The sequence below is a fragment of the Coenobita brevimanus genome, chromosome 24 (assembly GCF_032717465.1).
Source record: "Coenobita brevimanus isolate Jiangsu-jjx chromosome 24, ASM3271746v2, whole genome shotgun sequence".
In the NCBI taxonomy this organism is placed as follows: Eukaryota; Metazoa; Arthropoda; class Malacostraca; order Decapoda; family Coenobitidae; genus Coenobita; species Coenobita brevimanus.
In genome coordinates this window covers 16544054-16557651 of record NC_136977.1, presented here as the reverse complement: position 1 = coordinate 16557651, position 13598 = coordinate 16544054, and the positions used below count along the sequence as shown (strand labels likewise).

Genomic DNA, 13598 nt, shown 5'->3' with positions numbered 1-13598 from the left:
GGCATCTCAAAATGAGCAGTTCTTGAATTTCTCTCTCTCTCTCTCTCTCTCTCTCTCTTTCTCTTTCTCTCTTTTTCCCTCCCTTGGACAGAACAATTTACAAGCTCCTGGCCTTTGGTTCCTTCTTCCTTACATAAAGAGAGAGAGAGAGATGTATCAGAAGTAGGCTGCAAAATGCTAATTTCTTCTGTGTGGTGTGTCAGGGAGAGCATGTAGAGATTGTCAGGCATAAAAGGATTGATTTTGCTGGCAAGTTTCATATGTGTGAAGGAGTTTTGTTATTTGTGTGACATGTTACATGCTGAAGGTGTGGCTGGGGTAAAGAGTGGTTGGAGGAAGTTCAGGGAGCTGTTTCCTCTCTGGACATTGAGAGGGCTCTCCCTTCATGCCAAGGGATTTGTTGTATGGTAATGAGACCTTGGCAGTAGAGGAAGAGGATATTTGTAGGCTCAGACATACAGAAATGACAATGAATAGATGGCTATGTATTGCATTTTTTAATGCAAGGCTTGGGGTCAGGATTGTGATTGAAGAGTTAAGAGGAAGGATGGGACTTGAATGTATTGTTGTATTGAAGAGGTGTAGATTGAGATATTTGGGGCATGTTGTAAGGGTGGAGGATGACAGTTGCATGCGGAAGGTGAGAAGTGTGATTGTTCAGGCTAGAAGTGCGAGAAGAAGATATAAAAAAGACCTTGGATGAGGTCATAGCGTGTGACTTCAGAGATAAGGGACTGAAAAGGGGTATGGGGGTGGGGTGGGGGGGCATGACCGCATATGCACACACCTGTCTTTTTGGCCTTAGTACCCATGGACAGCATATGCGGACACTCGTCTTTTAGGGGTTAATGTGAGAAGCTGGCTGTGCTACCTTGTGAGACTTAGGCCAAAATCTGGTCAGCTTAATTTTTCTGAGCTCCTATAATTTCATAATTAATTTTTTGAACAAATTGTACATGATACTTAAATTTTTCCATAAATTTTGAATCCATTGTATTGAAATTTATAAGAAGTAGGCAGTAAATCTGGAACAGTATTTTTCTTGCAGATGTGTTGGCTCTTTTCAGTGCTCTCCAGTTTCTCCATGTCATGTATATATGAGTGCTTCTTTGTGTTGGAAATATTTGTCTATCTATCTATCTGTCTGTTGCCAGACGCCTCAGTCCCATAGGGGGTGGCCACAAACAAATCGCCTCCTTGTCATCCTGTCGCCTGCCATTTCACTGCCCTCCTCCCAGCTCACACCAACCTTTCCCATATACATCTTCATTCCATCTCTCCATCTCATCCTTGGCCTTCCCCTTCCCCCGTCCACCTCGCTCATGTACACTGTTATCATTAGTCTCTTGCTCTCCATCTCTGCATGTTGGAAATATGAATTCCTGACTCATAGCACCATATCCTAACATTGTATCTATCGGTCACCATCCATTATCATTCTCCCATGGCACTGGATAATGATCCATTACATCCTTTAAATGGCCATTGTCAATTCTTACATTGCATTGTCATAGCAGAAACATATAACTTCCGAGCATATGTCTTCTCACTACACCCAGTTAGTCCCCAAACCTGTATCTCTCTATTGTGAACTAATTTCTATCCCTGCAAGGTGCATACACACGTATCAGCATTATCAGCATGACTCACCATGTTAAACTCAAACTTGACATACAGTACTTACATCTGGAGCTGATATATTTATAACCTTTAATTTCTCACTGTCATTCAAGATAAAATTCATTTTTCTGTTGCTTATTTCTTATTTTTGCTTGACTTATCAGGAAGATGGTGGTAACCATATAACCAGGGATTCTGGCAGGGTAAAGTGTCCCCCAGATTCCCCCATCCAAAATCACTTAATCATGGCAGTCGTTTCAGTGAGCCTTGGAGGGCCCAGTACCTGCCCAGGGCCTCAACCAAATGGGCAGATTTGCATGGCCATGTGAAATTTGAGAAGTGTAAATGAGGAGAGCAAGTGGGTGGAAGTGGTGAATGTGTTCAAGAGTGTGAGATATGCTGTGATGGCATTGTGTGAAAAGAAGATGAAAGGGTGCGAAGTGGAGGAGTGGGAGGGTGTGAAATGTATAAGATCAGGAATGAATGGGCAAGGAAGATTCAAGGAAGGAGTTGCTTTGTTGATGAATGAGGCGTGGCAGAGTGGAATGAGAGACATCAAATGTGTCAGCTCGAGGTGTATGTATGTCAAGTTCAAGTTTGAGAAGGTGAAGGCGGCAGTGACTGTAGCATATGCACCGTGTGAGGACAGGAGTGAGAGAGAGAGACAGATTTTGGGATGAGCTAGATGAAGTAGTGGGAGAAATGCCCAGGAGCTATAAAGTGATCGTAATGGGGGATACGAATAGAAGAGTAGGCACTGGTCCTGAGGATGACATAATAGGCTGTTATGGAGTACCAGGAGAAAATGATAATGGGAAGCAACTAAAGGATATGTGTCTCAAGAGGAGGTTGTGCATTTGTAACTCGTATTTCAAACAAAGATGCACGTCCAACCGGACCCCTGTTCAAATCCCGACTGGGGCAGGGAACAGTTTGAGGATTTGAATTTCATAAAAATCAGACTTTATCGATCTACCAGAAGACCCGCCGACATGTAAAAATACCCCCACTAATACCAATACACCGATCTTGTATGAGACAGCCCTAGCCTGCATTCAATATGGACGGTAGTTGTTAGCACCGAATTGGTGACATGTAGAGGTGTATGGTATGTAGGAGGACCACTGGGTCTTGAGTGCAGGCTGTGAAGCCTGTGCCCAGGGTCAGACACATAAAAAAAAAAAAAAAAATCCCTCCACTCTCCGAAGTAACTGAGCCAAAGGCATGTCTGGAATGTGGTCCCGTCCAGATAGTGGGCCCAAGCCTCCTGGACTTGTACTTAAGGACCCTGACCCAGCCTAACTTTGAAAGCCACCTAAATAACTCCCTACCAGACATGCATAGCACCTGTTTAAATCTATTTAAGACCCTATTCACACCAATAATGGACATAAAGCATGAAGTAAATGAAAAGGAACCAGAGAATGAGGAATTAGAAGTGGTTATGGAAAACAGCAGTATACAGGGTACTTACAGCACATCTGTGGCCACCTTCTCTAAGGCTTTGGCAGTGGTGAAAAGGCTTCTGAAGCACATACAGTAATCCAGTGTTGTGCTGCACTTACAGTAATTCTTTGCACTGTGAGTTATAATTCTTTAAAAGTGCACACTCTACTCTTAATTGCACCATGCCAGTTTCAACCGCCAGTTTCAACTGCCAGTTTGCACTCCACATTTAATCCTTTGCACTCTAAATTCTAATTTCTTAACACTGCACAACACTGTAAATTCCCATTGTGGTCTAGTGCAGTTTATTCACTATTTATTGACAAAAAAGAGCATGTGCGGCATCCATTGCAATAAGCATCCACTCGTGATGACGGTTAGGTGGTAACTGGTGGTGAGGAAGGAGCAGGGTTGCCAGATCGAAACTTGGCCACATTACCAAACTCCTCAATTTTCATTACCAAATTTAACTTTTCAAAACCAAATTTATAAAGTAAGCATTTATTCTTCACTAATGATATATATACAAGTGGAGTATTAACCCCTTAAGACTGCAGTTGTTTAGGCAGGGTACCTCCCACAACCGCAATTTGGGGATGTTTTGGCGACTTTCACCAAGGGCAAATTGACTGTGGTCTAGCTAAAGAGGATGAATATACACACCTGACAACACAGTCTGTACCCGTGTAGGTCTAATGGCTACCGCACAATCGTGCGTCAAAGTTCAAAAAAAGTTTATGATAGTTACCCTTCGAAAACAATCGAAAACATGAAAGTTTGATAACTACCTATTTTTCTTATTGAAACAGGTCATTTCAAAGTGTTTTGTCACACCAACCATGAAAACAGGTGTATGTAGTTGTGGGGAGATTACTAGACTGTGGGGAGATAAAGTAGGCTGTGGAGAGTAGGCCTATAGGTACAGGGGTTGGAAATAACCATCTTTTCGCATGAAAAGAAAGCACTTCATTGTGTTCTGTAACATCTACCATGAAAACAGGTGTGTATGTAGGTGTGGGGAGATAACTAGTGTGGGGAGTAGGCCTACAAGGCCTTGGTGGTACTTGGGGAGAAAAATTTTGGCAACAACCAAATTCTCTTGTGGAAACCCTCCATTTCAGTGGGATTTGTCATACCAGCCATAAAACCAGGTGTGGGAAGATAAAACAGGCGTGGGGAGTAGCCCTACAAGGCCTCATAGTCATTCCAGAACTAACACAGATGCATATAAATGTTTATGACCATCAAGGACATCAAAATAAAGTTGAATAATGCCATAAATGCATGCATAAGAAAGAAAAAAATAATAATTTGTTTTCGATTTCAATTTTTACTGTCCCAGCTTCTCGTTACACATTTATCACACCATTACAGTTATCACATTATCATTACACTTCATCACACTTACCATTACAGTTTTGGCAACAACCAAATTCTCTTGTGGAAACTTTCCATTTCATTGGAATTTATCACATCAGCCATGATATGTTTGTGTGTGTGGTGAGATGAAACAGGTGCAGGAAGTAGCCCTACAAGGCCTCATAGTCTTTCAAAAACTAACACAGACAGACACTTCTCAGAGGTGCTAATCTGGGCAGGTAGAGAAAAAAAAAAAAAAAAAAAAAAAAACGTTATATGTAGTACAACATACAGCATTCTCCAACTGCGTACATACAGAAACTGGTAGGTACGAAGTGAGAAATGAACAGAGTGAGGTGTAAAAATTTGGAAAGAAGTAGAAATAATATGAAACAGGTACGTATATCAGGCCTGACACTTGAGGGCCTGTTGGGGTTGGAAGGGTAGGGAGGGACAAGGAGGGAGAGATGGGGTGGGGTTTGGGGGGGGAGGTCGAGGTTAGCAGAGAGGGTGGGAATGGATGCAGGTTGTTGTGGGAGGAGAGATGCAGTTGCGTGGAGGGGTGGGAGAATGATGGGGGACAAGGAGGGAGTGCAGTAGAGGATGGCATGGAGGCAGCCGAGAGGAGGGTGCCCCCCCCACCGCACGGGTTTGTCCGATCCCCCCTCACGCCACATCAGGGGCGAATTCTCATTAGCCTGAAGCCATGTACATCATAATCGGGGTGGAGCAAGCGCTTTGCAGTTTTTTACAGGCTGTATTCAATTGATGCGATTAGGCATTTTGGCATTAAACTCAAATCGCATCAATTGATGTGATTAGGATTTAAGGGGTTAATCACTCTCCTTATAATTACAGTAAAACGTCATTATATCGGACTAATTGGGGCCCAGGCCAGTCCAAAAAAGGCGAAAGTCCGATAAAAGCGACATCTGGACTCCCCCTTGGACTTCCTCCTCCTATTGTTTTGCATAGAGGCTTGCTTGTCATTCATGCATTTATTCTCTCTCTCTCTCTCTCTCTCTCTCTCTCTCTCTCTCTCTCTCTCTCTCTCTCTCTCTCTCCGCACTGGGCACTTCCATTTTACTTTACATACTTTTGTCTTCATCATCACCTTCATCTTCATCTTCCCAGTCATTTTCACCATCACTTTCAGTTCACTTTGACATTCACATTCACTCATTCACTTCCATGCTCAATTTCACATTCACCTTCACCTTCACACTCACTGTCACTATCACTTATTTTGAATTTCCATTTCACCTTCACTTGCAACTTTACTTTCTTACTTTCACATTTACCTTTACAATTACTTTCACTCACTTTCACTTTTGCCATCCCTTCTTTTACAGTCACATTCACCTCCACCTCCACCTTCACTCACACCTTCACCTTCACTTTCACCTTCAAGTTTATTTTCACCTTCACTTTCTCTTTCACCTTTACCTTTGCTTCCAGCTTCACTTTCGCCTTTTCTTTCACTTTCTTTTTCACCTTCTTCATCACTTTTACATTAATTTTCACTTTTACCTTCATTTTCATCTTGGCCTTTACTTTCACTTTCATCTTCATTTTTACATTATTTTTCACCTTCACTTTCACTTTCACCCTCATTTTCATCATCCACCTTCACTTTCAACTTCTTCACTTTCACATTCACATTTACTTTCACCTTCACTTTCATCTACCATCTTCACCTTCACCTTCACTTTCACCTTAACTTTCACCCTCACTTTCACTTCCATCTTCACTCACCTTCATTTTCACCTTCACTTTCACCCTCACTTTCACCTTCCATCTTCATTTTCACTTGCACTTTCACCTTCACCTTCACTTTCACATTTACCTTAACTTATGACTTCACTTTCACCTTCCACCTTCACTTTCACTTACTTTTGACTTCACTTTCACCTTCACCATCACTTTCACATTCACACTACCTTCACTTTCACCTTCACTGACCTTCACTTTTACATTCACTTTCACATTCATTTTCTCTCTCTCTCTCTCTCAGAGAGAGAGAGAGAGAGAGAAAGAGGGAGGGAATATAGGAGAGAGAGAGGAGGGACCAATGTTATGCCTATCTCCCCATTTGTTTACGGGAAGGGGAGCCACTTGTTATTCCTTTATTTATTCTCTCTCTCTCTCTCTCTCTCTCTCTCTCTCTCTCTCTCTCTCTCTCTCTCTCTCTATTTGACATTCCATATTCACTTCTGTGCTCTCTTTCACCTTCAGTTTTACACTCATTTTCACAATTACTTTAATTTTCATTTTCAATTTCACCTCTTCCTTACCCTGCCCTTGGGTGGGAAAGGAGGTCCGGATGATGAATGAATGAATTTCGCCTCTCTCTCCCTCTCTCTCTCTCTCTCTCTCTCTCTCTCTCTCTCTCTCTCTCTCTCTCTCTCTCTCACCGGAGGGAGATGGGGAGGAAGGGAAGGAATGGAGGAGGAGAGAGAGGAGGGACCAATGTTATGGTATCTCCTCCATTTGTTTATTCCTTTATTCCAAGAGACTGACTGCTTCTGGCTTTATTGGACTTTTTCTGATGCATAAGAATTTAGTCCACTTGGCTCCTCGAGTCCAATAAAAGCGAATTCTGCTGTATTGAAGTCCGTTATATCGAGGTTTTACTGTAACAGCATGTTGATTATTTTCACGCTGTGTAGGCCAGCAGGTTTATCAGAGAGAGCAGACAGTCCACCATCTCCATCCTGTGTATCCTCATACACGTGAAAAATCCGTTTGGTAATGCATTATTCTGATTCATTACCAAACGAATTTTTCATTACCAAATTGGCCCACATTTGGTAACGAAAAATACCAAATGGCAACCCCGACAGGGGAGGGAGGAAGGAAGGAGTGAAGGGGCCATGGTGTAAACAGCTGGTCGGCGCTGCGCGGAAATTTCAAATTACGGGTGGGAAAAAATTAGGATTTTGGGGGGATTTTTTTTCTTTTTTGGACCATTTTTGGATTCCGAAGGTCCAGGCCTACAATGTCCGGTAAGTGGGGTGTCCGGGAAGCGGGCATCCGAATAGTACAGGGATTACTGTACATTGTATAGAGGAAGTGGGGTTGGTGGAGGATTAGTGCCCCTCCCTGTAAAACAATTGACTCGAAGCCCTTGGCCACCCCGTGTGGGATACATGGTGTCTGGCAATGATGAATGAATGAATGTATAGAGGAAACGGGGATCGTGTTGAAAGAAGCCTGATTGATTACGTGCTCGTAGAGAGGTTGATTATGGGAATGGTTGCAGATACGAGGGCTATGAGAGGATGTTGTGGAGGTCTGTCAGATCATATAATTGTGGTATGCAAGATCAAGCTGAGAGGAGTGAGGTGGATCAGGGGAGAGAGGAGCAGTCAGGGAGAAAGACTGAAAGTTGAGAAGCTGAGGATCAAAGAAATGGTAGATTATTAAAGGACAAAAATAGAAGAGGAGTTAAAATCAGTGAACTGGAATGAAATGGATCCGGACAGCCTGTGGAACGCGTATAGGGATTGCATAGTTAGGAATGCTAAAGCATTGTGTGGTGTGGCAAGAGTAACAACAAAGAAGAGGGGTATGGCATGGTGGGATGAGGAGGTTAAAAGAGCGGTTCTGTTGAAATAAGAACTGAGTATATTGAGAGCAAGAAGCACTTAGAGACTAGTGAAGAGGAAAAAGGAGGAGGTAAATGATGATCTAGAAAGAAAAATGAATGCAAACTAGCAAAATAAGAAGTTATTCTGGAAAGAGGTGCAGAAATGTAGAGGTGAAAGTGGAAAGAAATGTGATGGTGTGAAGGATGCAGGTGGCAGATTATTAACCCATGGAGATGAAGTAAGGACCAGATGGAAAGAGTATTTTGAAAGCCTGATGGATGGGAATAGAGAGAGCAGAGCAGCTGTAAACATGATTGGTTTTGGGGGTGTGCAGAGAAGGAATGCAGTGCCAGGAGACGTGACACTCGCACAGGTGAAGAGTGCTGTGAAGCGACTGAGAAATGGGAAAGCAGCTGGCGTTGATGAGGTGTATGCAGAGATGCGTAAGAGAGAGTGGAATGAAGTGCTTGTTGGAGATATGTAAGAAGGCATGGATGAGTGAAACTCTGCCTGCAGAGTGGAAAAAGTCTGTGATTGTACCTCTGTACAAAAACAAAGGTAAGCGAAGTGAGTGCAAGAATTATCGTGGCATAAGTTTATTGAGTGTGATAGGGAAGGTATATGGAATAATTATTATAGAGAAAGTAAGGGAGACATCAGAAGTCCTTGTGAGTGATGAACAGGGTGGCTTTAGGAGTGGCAGGGATGTATGGACCAAATATTTGCAGTGAGGCAGATAGTAGGGAAGGCTTGTGAGAAGGACCATACCTGTAAGGTGTTTATGGCATTCATGGATCTGGAAAAAGCATACAACAAAGTAGACAGAGAGGGATTGTGGAAAGTTTGACGCATGTACAGTGTAGATGGTAAGCTGCTAGGTGCTATCAAGGGTTTTTAGGATGGTAGCGAAGCATGTGTAAGGGTTAATGGGCATCTAAGTGAATGGTTGAGGATTGGTGTGGGCGTGCGACAAAGTTGTGTGATGTCCCCGTGATCGTTCAATATATATATGGATGGGGTGATGAGAGAAGTAAATACACAAATAATGAAGAGAGGGATGACATTGGTAATGAATGGTGATGGATGGAATATCTCAAATTTGTTGTATGCTGATGATGCATTACTGCTTGCGAGTACCGGACGAGAACTTGGTTGGCTAGTGCAGAGTTTCGCTGATGTCTGTGAGCATCATGCCTTGAGAGTAAATGTAGAAAATAGTAAAGTGATGGTTATTGAGAGATAATGTGACTCCCAGTGTGATGTTACAGTGAATGGAGAGAGACTGGAATCGGTGAGAGAGTTCAAATACCTGGGTACGGTGACAGAAAAGAGAGGAAAATGTGCAAAAGAAGTTTAGAGTGACACAAAGAAGAAAAGTAGCTGGTGCAATGAAGACCTTGATGACAAACAGAGGCTTGAGCGTTGCAACTGGACAAGGCTTACATGAGGGAGTGTTAATGCCAACTTTAACATATGGATGTGAGACTATTGTGGGGCATGAAAATGAAAAGTCAAGAGTGAGAGCAGTGGAAATGGGCCTGCTGAGGAATGTATGTGCAGTACAGAGGGTGGATAGGATACAAAATAATGTGATTCTTGAAAGGTGTGAAGTGAGGAAGTCGGTGGACACCAGAATCAGTGAGAGTGTACTGAGATGGTATGGTCATGTGGAGAGAATGGATAACAATACAGTGGTGAAAAAGGTATATCTGAGTGTATTTGAAGGAGGGAGGAGGCAAGGTAGCCCAAGGAGAAGGTGGAGAGATATGGTGGATGAGTGTGTGAGGAAGAGAGGTTTGGAAGTTGGTGAGGCTAGGGAACTGACAAGAGATCGAGCTGGCTGGATGAATGTTGTGAGAAGATGTGCATGATCAGGGATTTTTGCACCCTTTTTTAACATAGCAATGTGCAGATTGACTCAATCAGATACGTTTATGTGAAGCTACAGAATGTGGTGAATGTTTTTTGGTGTATCCGATAGAGCCAGGTTTCCGGAGACTTGAATGATGAGTGAATGGAAGCGTGGCCCATTGGATTGGGCAAATTTGGACTGTCTGGACATTGCTACTCCTCACCCTGCCCTTGGGTGGGAAAGGAGGTCCAGATGATGATGATGATGACTGGGAAGATCAGCTCTACTGTAAGATGTGGGTGAATTGTTTAGTTATAAAAATCAATTCTCAGGTGCACTACGTGATCAGATCAAGTAAAAATCATTCACTTTTGATGGACAGGGATATTCCTGTATGCCATTTAGGAAGGAAAATAATATGAAGGCAACTTACAAGTGAATTTTGAACAGTATTAGGTGGAGGTGCCCATCATCCACCCTCTTAGTGTAGCAGCACTCTATTTTGGGGTAGCTCTGCATTGAGTGGTAAGCCAAATTATTTCCTGTAAACCGGGAAATCACATATAGTGCTGGGTGGTAACTTAGTAACATGTGTTCCCTACATGACAGCAAGTGGGTTGGCAGAGGGCTAGTGCCCCTCCACGGAAAACAGCTAAATAAGAATACGAATAAGAAGCCTTGGACCAGAACTGACCAACAGGTGACGACTATAGATCAGACAGACCGCATGGTACGGATTGCGACATGGAATGTAAGGGATGCGAACGATGAAGTGAAAGAGAGAGAGAGAGCGAGATTGTCCAGGTGCTTTAGGATACAAAAGTGGATGTATGTGGAATAACTGAGACAAGATGGAGAAGTTAGACTGTGAGAGAATGGGAGTATGGTTGGGGTATACAGTAAGCTCGCCCAGAACACGTTCAATTCACCATCAGACAATTCCCCGTCAAAACATGGACGATTCTCCGTCAGGACAATTAGCACCCTGGACGATTCCTCATCATTCTATGAATATATTAACCATTAATTAATCAATACTTTTTATTATTTGAATTATATTCTAGCATGACCCATAGCTGTCTTTATTAATGACGGCGAATTGTCTTTTTATTGTTTTGACGGTGAATTGACTTGACAGCGAAATGTCCCAACACCAATTGGCGTCAGAATGTTGCCTTGTGTTTACGTATTTGTATGTTGACTTTTTGATGTGTAATACTATTTGTAAGTTATAAAATTAAATAAACCTTCTAACCACTTAAAGTGCTTCATATTGATTACCAATGGCAGACAACAGCAAAACACCACATTTAGGGGGTGCAGGGAGCAAAATAAGGAGTAGTTAAAACGTACGTGGTTTTGCACCGAATGCGCCACGGTTGGAACAAAACCCACACATTCGGGGCAAGCTTGCTGTATGTGCAGGAGTAGGTGAGAATAAGAGGGCAAAAGAAGGAGTTTATATTGTTGTGTGCAAGAGATGGAAGGAGAGTAGAAGAGAGTATGGATCTGCCAGCTCAAGGATCATGTGGGTAAGATTAAAAATTAGACTACAAATGTAGGTGATTGTATGTGTGTATGTGCCAACACAAGATTGTGCAAGTAGAGTGAGAGAAGAGTTCTGGACAAATGTGGAAGTGTGCATAGAAAAGTTTTAAAGGAGTGGGAGAGTGTTTTTTATTGGAGATATGAATGGAAAAGTAGGGAATATGTAGGTGGATGGAGTAGTTGGAGAGTGGGATGTGTCTGCAGAAGTGGATGAGAATGGCAGTGCTTTAGCGGACATTTGTGCAGGGAGGGAGTCGATGATAGCCAATACCCTCTTTAGACACAAAATGATCCACAGAAATACGTGACAAGTGATGAGAAGTGTTGCTGGTGAATTGAATGAATGGAAGGCAGTGATTGATTATATGTGGGTAAATATGAATTGGAGCAGATGGGGGAGGTGGAAGGTGTATGCAAGATATTCACAGAAGAAATCTGTGCAGCATATGAGGTGGTGTGTGGGGTGAACAGAAGATGGACGGGGGTGCAAGGAACAGCATGGTGGAATGAAGGGGTGGGACAGGCTGTGGCGCAAAAGAAGAAAGCATATAGTGAGCGGATGAGAAACAGGGATGTGGAAGAAATTGAGAGACATAAGAGAGAGTTACATATAGAGAGGAAGAGAGAGGTGAAAAGATTAGTAAGAGAGAGTAAGAAGAAAGTGAAAACGGAATTTGGAAGGAATTTGAGAGTAAAGTGGAGGGAATGTAAGAAAATGTTCTGGAAAGAGGTAAAGAGAGCTAGACAGGGTGAAGAAGAAGTAAGTCAGGGATTGAAAGATAAAAGTGGTAGATTGCCAGTGGAGAAGCGAAAAAAAGTGAGCAGATGGAGAGTTGATTTCAAGGAATTGTCAAGCATAGAGAGTGAAAGTAATGCGAATATAAGTGGCTGGGGAATGGCTGGGAGAAGGAGGGAGGTGAGATGAGAGAAGAAATCATTAGGATGGAAGCAGTAGAAGTAATGAAGAAAGTCAAAATGGGGAAAGCCCCAGGAATTGATGGAGTGTGTCGTGAAATGCTGAAGCATGGGAGAGAGATAGCAGTAGAATGGATATGAAAGATGTGCAGATTGGCCTGGGAGGAAGGTAGAGTGCCGCAGGATTGAAAGTCAGGTATAATTTTTCCTCTGTACAAGGGAAAAGGGAAGAAGAAGGTGTGGCAGTCATAGGAGCATTTGTCTTCTTAGTCTAATATGAAAAGTACAGTATATGGTAGGATACTTATTGACAGGGTCTGGAAAATAACAGAGGCATTAATTGGAGAAGAACAGGGAGGTTTTAGGAAGGAAGCGTTTGCGTAGGTCGGATATTCATTCTTAGATCTCTAGTGGAAACGTTTCTAGAGAGGGGAAAGAAGATGTATGCTTCCTTCATGGATTTGGAGAAAGCATATGACAGGGTGGATAGACAAGGAATGTGGAAAGTATTAAGAATACTGTATATGGAGTAAATGGGAAGTTGTTGAATGCCGTGAAGAGTATGTATGAGGGGGCTAAGGCTGCAGTGCGTATGGTTAGTGAACTGAGCGAATTTTTCTGTCTGAAGATTGGAATGAAACAGGGATGTGTCATGTCCCCATGGTTGTTCAGTCTGTATATGGATAGTGTTATAAAAGAAATACAAGGTAGAGCAGTGGAAATTGGAGTGACCCTAAAAGAGAGGGCAGTATTTGGAAATCCTCGGTACTGTTGTTTGCAGATGATGCCATATTGTTAACTGAAAACGAAGGGGAACTGCAGCACATGGTGAATGAGTTTGGAAGAGTGTGTAAGAAACAGAATTGAAAGCTGAATGTAGGGAAGAATGAAGTTGTAGTCTTCAAGAGAAATGAAGCCACTGAATGTACAATGAGGCTGGATGAGGATGAAATGGAAAATATGAGTGCATGTAAGTACTTGGGTAGCGTATTGAGTAAGGATGGAAGTTTAGAGGGTGAAGTGGTTGAAAGGGTACAGCAAGGAAGAAAGGTTTGAAAGCATTGATAAAGAACAGCAAAGTGAGCATGGACATAAAAAGTCTCTGCCTGACAGTATTGTGATACCAACCCTAACTATGGAAGTGAGGCTTGAACCTTGTTGGAAGGACATGAGTCAAGAGTGAGATCAGTGGAAATGAGTTATTTGAGAGTAGCATGTGGAGTTACTTAGAGAGACTGACTGACAAATGAGGACATGAAGGAGCATTG

General features: G+C 42.6%; 1 protein-coding gene across 1 annotated transcript in view; it reads left to right on the top strand.

The window, feature by feature from the left end:
* Positions 1-13598, top strand: part of LOC145393503 (proteasome adapter and scaffold protein ECM29) — an 835694-nt gene that overhangs the window by 204883 nt on the left and 617213 nt on the right. The window lies entirely within an intron of this gene.